This window comes from Plecotus auritus (genome assembly GCF_963455305.1).
Source record: "Plecotus auritus genome assembly, chromosome: 8".
NCBI classification, from domain to species: domain Eukaryota; kingdom Metazoa; phylum Chordata; class Mammalia; order Chiroptera; family Vespertilionidae; genus Plecotus; species Plecotus auritus.
The window spans coordinates 98,918,973-98,926,169 of NC_137782.1; the positions used below are offsets into that span (position 1 = coordinate 98,918,973).

Sequence of the window (7,197 nt, forward strand, 5' to 3'; positions counted from 1 at the left end):
TCAATAATATATTATCAAATAGACTTTGACAGAGTATTAAGAGGATAATAAATAATGGGCTCTTGGTAAGCATGCCACTGAGAATCTGATTTACCACTATCTTTCCAAGTACCCCAGCTTCTTCATTTACAGAAGAAATACAGAGAATCAGCTCATCTAACTAGTGAGCTCAACTGAGTGATCAGTGAAGTGAAAGTCTATTAAGACAGATTTACTGTGTGGGTGTGGGTTGGGTTTGTATATGGGTGGGGGAGGTGTGGGCGTATGTGTATGAGAGAGAGAGGGTTGAAAGAACTTATAGTATATAAAGTATTTTGTACCCCTTTTAACAAAATATTTTCACATAAGGTTATCTTTTAAAAAAGTTATTTGAAAACTATCATTTCTTCTTATGGATAAACCTTTTTAAAAAATATGTTTTGATTGATTTCAGATAGGAATGAAGAGGGAGAGATAGAAACATCAATGATGAGAGAGAATCATTGATTGGCTGCCTCCTGCAGCCCCCCTACTCAGGATCAAGCATGACCTGGAATTGAACTGTGACCTCCTGTTTCATAGGTTGATGCTCAACCACTGAGCCACACTGGCTGAGCAGGATGCACCATTTTTGACATAACTAATCATTTATTGTTAGGCATCTAAGTATCTCTTTTTATTACTAGGAAATATGTTACATTACTGCCTAATTCTTTGCCTACATTTCTGATATCTCCTTAGGACCCATTTATAGAAGTAGAATTATGATATCAACTATTGCAACATTTAAATTTTTTAAATTATTGGCACTATTACAGATATCCCCCAGTTGCCCTTATCTTGCCCCCCTCCACCCAGCCCCTGCCACTCCACCCTGGCCTTCACCACATTTTTTTTCTGTGTCCATAGGATATGCACATCTCTTCTAGACACCACCCCCCATACCTCTCCTCAATGAGATCTATGGGTCTGTTCCATGTATGACAAGCACAGCAAACTCAAACGCTAACATGGGCCAAATAAAGAAGGTTTAAGTTTATGTAGGCCACAAAAACAAAAACAAAAACAAAAACAAAAACAAAAACCAAAACAAAAGCTTCAGTTTTCATAGAAACAGTTTATTTTGATAGAGACATGCTGAATACAAAGGGCTGAAATAAATGAGTAATCATTAATATAAAATAATAGAACAGGCATGCATGTGAACAGCCAAGCCTTACACAGCACCACTGCCTGTGACTGCCAGAGGAGCAGCCAGCACCTGCAATAGCACAAGAGGCAGCCACCCTATGACCACCCCCCCAGGAACACCATCACCCATGACCACATGAGAAGCAGCCGCCTCATGGCTACACAAGGAGCAGCTGCTCTGTGACCCCCTCCAGGAGCAGCCACCCCACAACCGCATGACAAGCGGCTGCCACATGAGCAGCTGCCACCCTGTGACTGTGTGAGGAGTGGCTACCCTGTGACTGCCTGAAGAGCAGCCACCACCCACAGCCACCTGAGGAGCAGATGCTGCCCGAGACCACCTGAGGAACAGCCACCGCCCGTGAACACACGTCCTGCCACCAAGCCCACTGCTGCAGCCACAGGCCACGCACGTCTCGACACCTAGATCCTTTGATGAGAGCAAAAATGGGGAGACAGAAGAACAACCCCAAAGGAAAGAAAAAGAGGAATTGCCAGAAAAGGAATTAATTGAAACAGAGGCATGCAATATGTCAGAAAAAGAATTCAGATTAAGGGTCATACAATTTTTCAACAGTAGACTAGATGAAGAAGAGGATTGAATTAGCAAATTAGAAGACAGGGAGGGAAAACACAACCAATCTGAACTGCAATTGGAGAAAAAAAATCAAAAGACAGGAGGAGAGCCTGAGGGAGCTTTGGGACAACATGACACGAAGCAACCTGTGTATATTAGGGGTGCCAGAAGAATAAGAAGAGCAAGCTTTAGAAAACCTATTGGAAGAAATAATGTCAGAAAACTTCCCTGACTTGGGGAAGAAAAAAGTCACACAAGCACAGAGAGTCCCAAACAAGATGAACTCCAAAAGACATGTCATAATAACAATGGCAAATGTTAATGACAAAGAGAGACTCTTAAAGGCTGCAAGAGAGAGACAAAAAGTTACATACAAGGGATCTCCCATTAGATTATCAAATGATTTCTCAACAGAAACACATTAGGCCAGAAAGGAATGGAAGGAAGTATACAAAGTGATGCAAAGCAAGGGACTGAATCCAAGAATACTCTATCCAGCAAGGCTATCATTCAAAATTGAAGGGTCAATCAGGAGCTTCATAGACAAAAAACCCCAAACAACCAACCAAACAAATAAACAACAACAAAAAAAACCTAAGGGAGTTTATCACTACCATACCAGCAATGCAAGAAATGCTAACGGGACTATTGTAAAAACATGAAATAAAAAGGCAAGAAGGAACACTGGCACAAAAAATAAAAATGGCTAGAAACAAGTACCTTTCAATAATAACTTTAAATGTCAATGGCCTAAATGCTTCAATTAAAAGACATCCAGTGACTGAATGGATAAGAATATATGACCCATATATCTGCTATCTACAATATACTCACCTCAGAACAAGAGACTCACACAGACTGAAAGTGAAGGGATGGAAAAATATCTTTCAGGCAAATAGAAATGAAAATAAAAAGCTGGGGTAGCAATAGTTATATATGACTAATTAGACCTCAGAGTGAAGGCCATACAAGAGATAAGGAAGGCCATTTCATAATACTAAAGGGATTGATACAACAAGAGGATATAACTCTGGTAAAGATATATGCACCCAATGCAGGAACAACCAAATACGTAAAAAAACTGCTGGAAGATATAAAGGGAGAGGTAGACAGCAATGTAATTATACTAGGGGACTTTAATACCCCACTGACATCACTGGATAAATTCTCTAGACAAAAAATTAGCAAAGAAACAGCAATCCTAAATGACTCACTAGATCAGAACATTTCACCCCAAAGCTACAGAATATACATTCTTCTCAAATACGCATGGGTCATTTTCAAAGATAGACCACATATTGAGTCACAGGCAAAATGTCTCCAAATTTAAGAAGATAGAAATCATATCAAGCATCAACTACAATAAAAACAATAAAAATAATTCAAACACTTAGAGGCAGAATAGCATGCTATTAAACAACGATTAGGTTACCAAAGAGATCAAAGAAGAAATTAAAAACATCCTGAAGACTAATGACAATGAAAACACAACAATCCAAAACCTATAGGACACATGACAGCAGTCTTGAGAGGGAAGTTCATAGCATTACAGGCCTACCTCAAAAAAACAAGAAAACTGGTAATAAAATATCTAACTCTACAACTTAAATAATTAGAAAGAGAGCAACAAGAAAAGCCCAGAGTGAGCAGAAGGAAGGAGATAATAAAGATCAGAGCAGAAATAAATGACATAAAGACCCAAAAAACAAAACAAAACAAAAAGATCAATGAAACCAAGAGCTGGTTATTTGAAAGGATAAACAAGATTGATGATCCTCTTGCCAGGCTTACCAAGAATCAAAGAGAGAGGACCCAAATAAAAAAAATCAGAAATTAAAGAGGCAAAATAACAACAGATCCAACAGAAATACAAAAGATTGTAAAAAAATACTATGAACAACCCTACTCCAACAAACTAAACAACCTATAGGAAATGGACATATTCCTAGAAAAATATGACCTTCCAAAAGTCAACCAGGAAGAATGAAAAAATCTCAACAGGCTGAAAACTAAGGAGAAAATTGAAGCAGACATCAAAAAGCTTCCAGCAAACAAAAGCCCGGCATGAGTGGTTGCTGTTCACTGCTGGTTGCAGGTCAAGTGGGATTTCTTTTTCTTTTCTTTTTTTTTTTTAATATATTTTTTATAGATTTTTTTACAGAGAGGAAGGGAGAAGGATAGAGAGTTAGAAACATCGATCAGCTGCCTCCTGCACACCTCCTATTGGGGATGTGCCCACAACCAAGGTACATGCCCTTGACCAGAATCAAACCTGGGACCTTTCAGTCTGCAGGCCAATGCTCTATCCACTGAGCTAAACCAGTTAGGGCAAGTGGGATTTCTTAAAAGTTTAGGGGTGCCTGGCTGGTGTGGTTCAGTGGATGAGAATTGACTTACGAACCTGGAGGTTAAGGTTTGATTCCCAGTCATGACCCATGCCCCGGTTGGTAGGCTGGATCGCCACTGTGGGGCAAGCAGGAAGCAGCCAATCAGTGATTCTCTTTCATCACTGTTGTTTCTATCTCTCTCTCACTCTCTCTTCCTCTCTGAAATAAATAGAAATATATTTTTTGAATATATGTTTTAAATCAATTACACTTAAAACAAAGTTTTAAAAAATGTTTAAAACTTGACACTTCCCCATTATTTTATTATTTTATCATGATTGTTCTTGAGCATATTTGTACCTACTGTGTCAGTAAGTTGTAAATACAATACAATGTTTTGCTACTGAAATATCTTATCAGGCCCATGTTCAGTGCCATCATTTTGGCAGTTTGAAACTGACAACGATGGGAGTGTTTATACCAGGGAAATTGAGAAAAACTACAAACCTTAACTTCACTTAATGTACTATTCAATGCTTTAACTAAAAGGAATGGTGGAGAATATTAGTGCATTAAATTTATAAATGTATCATGCAAGCGGGCTTTAAATTGTCCATAGGATAGAATTTGAGAAAAAGCAATTTTCCTTCCAGTGTTCAAAACATATAGTTCCAAATGGCAAAGAAGACAGTTGAGTCCTTGAGGAATGAGTGAGATGAAAACAGATGTCTTAGGTGCTGAAGTCTCCTCCTATTGGTTAAATCATAAATTCATTTTAAAAATTGGCAAAAGTTTCTGACCAGACATTTAAACAAAATAGATAAAGACAGTGTAAATAAATGTATGAAGAAATGCTTACCATAAAAATTCCTTAGAAAAATGGATTTAAAACAAAACAAGTTAACACTAAACTCATTTCTGGGCCTACAATTTAAAAATATTAAACTTTGGACAAAGGGGCGGGACTTCCTGCTTCCCTAGCACCAGGATCCAGCAACCCAGGTCACCCCTAGGGCTGGAGGAGCTGAGGGCAGTGGGCTGAGGTGGTGTCCCCCACCTGAGGAGGTACAGGGCTGGCCCTGCACCCCTGAAAAGGCAGCCCCACTGCAGGGGATCAGGGCGGTGCTAGTTTTGTGTCTGCACCTTGCAAGGCTGTGTGTGAGTCTGGTATAGTTTGGCCTCCCAAGATCTTGTCTTAGAAAGAAGGAAGTGGAAAATAATCTTGGAAAGAAAATGAAGACAATAAGAAAACCAGAACTTATTTTCACATGGTTGTCAACTTACCCACCAATATGAACACTCTTCCCACCACTTGTCCACCTGGTGGAGATAGTGGGCTGACAGATTCTGACGCCGTGTTACAAGCAATGTTAATTGATGAAAGATTACAATGTGAACATCATAAAACTAACTGTCACTATGAGAACTAAACACAACAGGTTGAAAGATGAGTGCACAAAGTCACAAAATAAACTCATGCGCCTGCTAAATGAAAAGCAAACTAACCAGGAAAAATTTCAGCTGCTGTTTGAAGAACTAAGAGAGGAATTATTAGAGTAAACTAAAGACTTAGAAGAAATAAAGCTGCAGGTATTAACTCCACAAAGCTTGGAATTGTTCAGAGCCCAAATACAATGAGAATTAGAAACTAAATGAGCGCGTTTTAGGAATCTGGATGAAGAAGTTGAAAAGTATAGAGCTGAATATACTAAGCTTCTCAAATCAGAGTTAGAACACCAGAAAGAAGAATTTGCATGTATTTTAGAAGAAAAAAATAAAAATATGAATCAGAGATTGCAATACTGGAGAAAGATAAAGAAGAACTACATAATCAGCTGCTTAGTCTTGATCCCACAAGAGATAGCAAATGAGTGGAGCAACTTATTCGAGAAAATGTCCATTTGGTTCAGAAATTAAAAGAGTTAGAGGCTGAAGCAGCCAGATTAAGTGCTGTAAAAGAGAATTCTAGAGCTCAGATAGAAAATGTCCAAAGAATTCAGGTGCAATAGTTGAGATGCAAGCTGCAACCAGATCCCTGGAGGCTGAAAAACAGTCAAACTGCAGGCTGAATGCTTGGAAAAAGAGCTACAATCAAGCAATGAACAAAATACTGTTTTAATCAGTAAATTACATAAAGCTGAATGGGAAATAAATGCATTGACCCATAAAGGAACTCAAACAGTCAAACAAATTAGAAATAACAGACATCAAACTGGAAGCAGCAGGAGCTAAAGAGTGATCTAGAAAGAGAAAGAAATAAGATGCAAAGTGAACGGGTTACAGTCAGACAATGAAATTCTCAAATCAGCTGTTGAACACCACAGAGTGCTCTTAGCAAAAAAGGATCATGAATTATTATGTAAAGTACAAGCTGCCAAGGAAGAAGGTTAACAAAAACTTGAGGTATTACAAGATGAACAGCTTGAACTTGAGAACAGATTGGTGGACTTAGAGAAAAATGTGTGGAGGCAGTCTGAAAAGGATCAGTATGAACAGAAATTGCAGGCTTCACAGATGGCAGAAGAATCGGCCAGAAGAGAACTTTAAAGTATTAGGTTAAAACTTGAACAACACATTGTGAGTATTAAAAATGCAGAGAAAGAGAAAAATGAAAATTCTGACCTGAAACAGCAAATCAGTGGCTTGCAGATCCAAGTGACCTCACTTACACGGTGTATGAATGAATTGCTGAATTCAAACCAAATACAAAGGAAATGGTTAAAAATAAGTAAGTAAATATATATATTAAACATCACATGTGCTGTCAGGGTTTCAGAAAAACTAGAATTTTCATTACTGTGGGTGGCTGGGAAGGCAAAGGGAACAACCATTTTAGATCATAGTTCTGCATGTCTTAAAAAGTAAAACACTTACCTATACTGAAACAATTAACATAAGTAAAATATACATCTATTTGAAGAACTGAACCCACTATTCCCAGAAAATTTATTTATAATACCTCAAACCTGGAAATAACAAAAACCATAGACAGATCATAGATAAAGTTATTACCCATAGAACACAATAATACTCAGGAATAAAAAATAATTAAAAATTTACATACTCATTAGTGTTCAATCTCAAAATAACTGAGTAGCATGAAGGAAACTGGTATTTGTTAAA

General features: G+C 38.0%; 1 pseudogene across 1 annotated transcript; it reads left to right on the top strand.

Moving 5' to 3' along the window:
- Nucleotides 1–5,366: 5,366 nt before the first annotated feature.
- Nucleotides 5,367–6,810, top strand: LOC308256626 (centrosomal protein of 83 kDa-like; annotated as a pseudogene). Its single transcript has 2 exons — nucleotides 5,367–5,664; nucleotides 5,868–6,810. The product of its transcript is annotated as a centrosomal protein of 83 kDa-like (transcript).
- Nucleotides 6,811–7,197: the final 387 nt, after the last annotated feature.